Source organism: Triticum urartu, chromosome 2 (assembly GCF_003073215.2).
Source record: "Triticum urartu cultivar G1812 chromosome 2, Tu2.1, whole genome shotgun sequence".
Lineage (NCBI taxonomy): Eukaryota > Viridiplantae > Streptophyta > Magnoliopsida > Poales > Poaceae > Triticum > Triticum urartu.
The window spans coordinates 17449278-17451874 of record NC_053023.1 but is presented as its reverse complement, the minus strand read 5'-3'; the positions used below and the strand labels follow the sequence as shown (position 1 = coordinate 17451874).

The following is a 2597-nucleotide window of genomic DNA, read 5'->3' as shown; positions in this document are numbered from 1 at the left end:
GGCGCTTCGAATCTTCGACAATGTCCGGTTCCGACCTTCGAGGCCGATGGATGCCACGGAGGAGGACGTACTAAAGCTGAGAGAGGCCAGGTTCTTGACCGGCGAAATCTCACATAGGCTGCCTACTCAAGGGCAGGTCATTCCCACTCCCAAGCCTGGTGAGAGCGTGGTGTTCATGTCTCACTTCCGTCGGGGGCTAGGCTTCCAGACGGATCCCTTCGTGAGGGGGCTCCTGTTTTATTATGGGCTGGAATTTCACGACTTAGCTCCGGAGTCCATCCTCCATATTTCCTTATTCAGCGTCGTGTGTGAAGCCTTCCTCCATATTACTCCTCACTTCGGATTATGGCTCAAGACCTTCAAAGTAGAGCCGAAGATGATCGAGGGACGGCACGCGGAGTGCGGAGGTGCTGTTATGAGCAAGAATGCCGATGCTCCATGGCCCGAGGGCTCTTTTCAAGAGGAGCTCGGCTTATGGCAACGAGAGTGGTTCTATATCACCGCTCCCAGGGGCACCAAGTGGGTGGCACCACCCGCCTTTCGTTCGGGTCCCCCACCACAGCTAGCGTCATGGGTCAATAAAGGACTAGACTTGGGGCCATCCAAGGACGTGCCCTTGTTGCAGGGCCGCATCAGGGCTCTCTTAGAAAGAGACCTCAGCCTGGTCGAAGTGACGCAGGTCATGCTGATCTGCCGAATCCTGCCTGGCAAACGTCGCCCCCTTCGCCTGTGGGAGTTCAATCCGGAGGGACCGCGAGCTCTCCAGCATTTCATGGGCGCAACGCCCGCGGAGATGTATAAATTGTTCTTCGGATCACAAGCAGTGTGTCCGGACTTGACCGAGGACGCAGGTCTGAGCTGCAATCGCCCGGATACTCAAGTAAGTAGCCTTGTGCCCGGACTCGCTATCCGTATATTTGTCATAAACTTGCCCCTAAAAGAGCTGTCCTTTAAACATGAGTGGATAGCGAAAGCAAAGCTGATCAGGTGTCCGGCTCCCCTCCCCGAGACCACGCCGGATCCCATGCTGGTCAGGATGTTGAAGATTGTGCCTTTGGAGGAAAGCAAGGGAGGGGACAAGGGAACTACAACCTCCATGAAGGAGACTGTTCGGAAGGGAGGAACTGAAAATTCCTCTCCTCAGGGGAAGAAGAGGACCGCCTCTGAAGACCAGCCGCCGCCGCCTCGCACCTGGCAATGTCGGTGCCGTTCTCCTCCAGCAGCTCCTCTGCGCGTCTGGCGCCGACGCGTCCGAACGCGGCTCTCGATCGGAGGGTGGGATGGTCGTTGAGGCCGTTGCCCGGCGACGACACGTCACGCGGTCGTCCTGGCGGTACACGACCTTTCCCCGCCCCGGCTGCCACGCCAGGTCGCCGAACTCATGGAGGCCGCCCCACGCGGCCACTTGATCCTCCAAGTCCGAGTCGTCGCGCTCCAGGAACGTCACCGACCGTTTGAACAGCGGCTGCAAGGCCAGCGTGACCTGAGAGACAACGCCGAGGACGCCGAGGGAGACCTTGGCGGCGCCCAGGTCCGGGTGTTGGGCGCCGAGCTCCCTCACCTTCGCGAAGCCCTGGCTGGCCGGCGCCGGCGTCACGATCCTCAGCCCGACGACGTACTCATGAACAGCACCCCCCTTGCCCCATAGCGAGCTCCCGTGCGCGCCCGTCGCGAGCAGGCCCCCGATGGTGACGCCGGACCAGTACGGCGAGTGCGGGAGCGCCAGCCCCGCGGAGGCGGCGGCCCGGAGCAGGTCCCGGAGGAGCACGCCGCTCTCCACGGTGATCATCCGCGCGGCGGCGTCGAGCCTGACCGTGCTGTTAAGCTGCAGGGTGCTGATGATGATGCCGTCGCGACCGCCGGGGCACGCGAGCTTGGGCAGGCTGTGGGAGTACCTGGTGGCCACCTTAACCTTGCGCCCGGCCGCCGCTGCCACGCGGCTGGTGGCGCGGTCCGGGAAGGAGCCGTACGCGTTGGTGACCGTGCAGTCGGACGTGCCGCGGGCGCAGACCACAGGAGTCGGCGGGGGGCTGGATCCGGCCAGGTGGATGAGGAGCCCCACGACAACGAGGAGAGTCGTGGCAGGGCCCTCCAGTTCCATTGCCATGGCTGCCTAGTGCTTAGTGGCTGCAGCTGAACTTGTGTTTGTTGTGCAGACTGCATCATGGTACTCCTGAGTGACACGAGTATGAACTGTCGATATGACTTTCTGAATGACACGAGTACGAATCAGACTGAACCATTGTAGTCCTGTCCTTTTATTTTTATTTTCCTTTAGAAAAGGGGAAAGACCCCGGCCTCTACATCATCATCATGCACATAGTCATTTTTATTAAAAAACAATAAATAGATCTGAATATACATAGTATCAACTAAAACGATAAAAAGAAAAGAAAACACCACAAATGATGGGTACAAACAAAAGATTACATGACTTAACCACATAATCTATTAGTGACATGCCAGCCAAACCGGTTGAATAACGCCTATGAAACCATCTCCAGACGGTTGCACCCAAAGGCCATTAGCCCCAGGATCTCTACGCTGAGGTGATGACTATGTACGGATTGATGCGATGGCTCTGAAGATAGCTTCTG

At 58.3% G+C, this 2597-nt stretch overlaps 1 pseudogene; it reads right to left on the bottom strand.

Moving 5' to 3' along the window:
• Positions 1 to 973: 973 nt before the first annotated feature.
• Positions 974 to 2177, bottom strand: LOC125540704 (annotated as a pseudogene).
• Between the last annotated feature and the right edge of the window lie 420 nt (positions 2178 to 2597).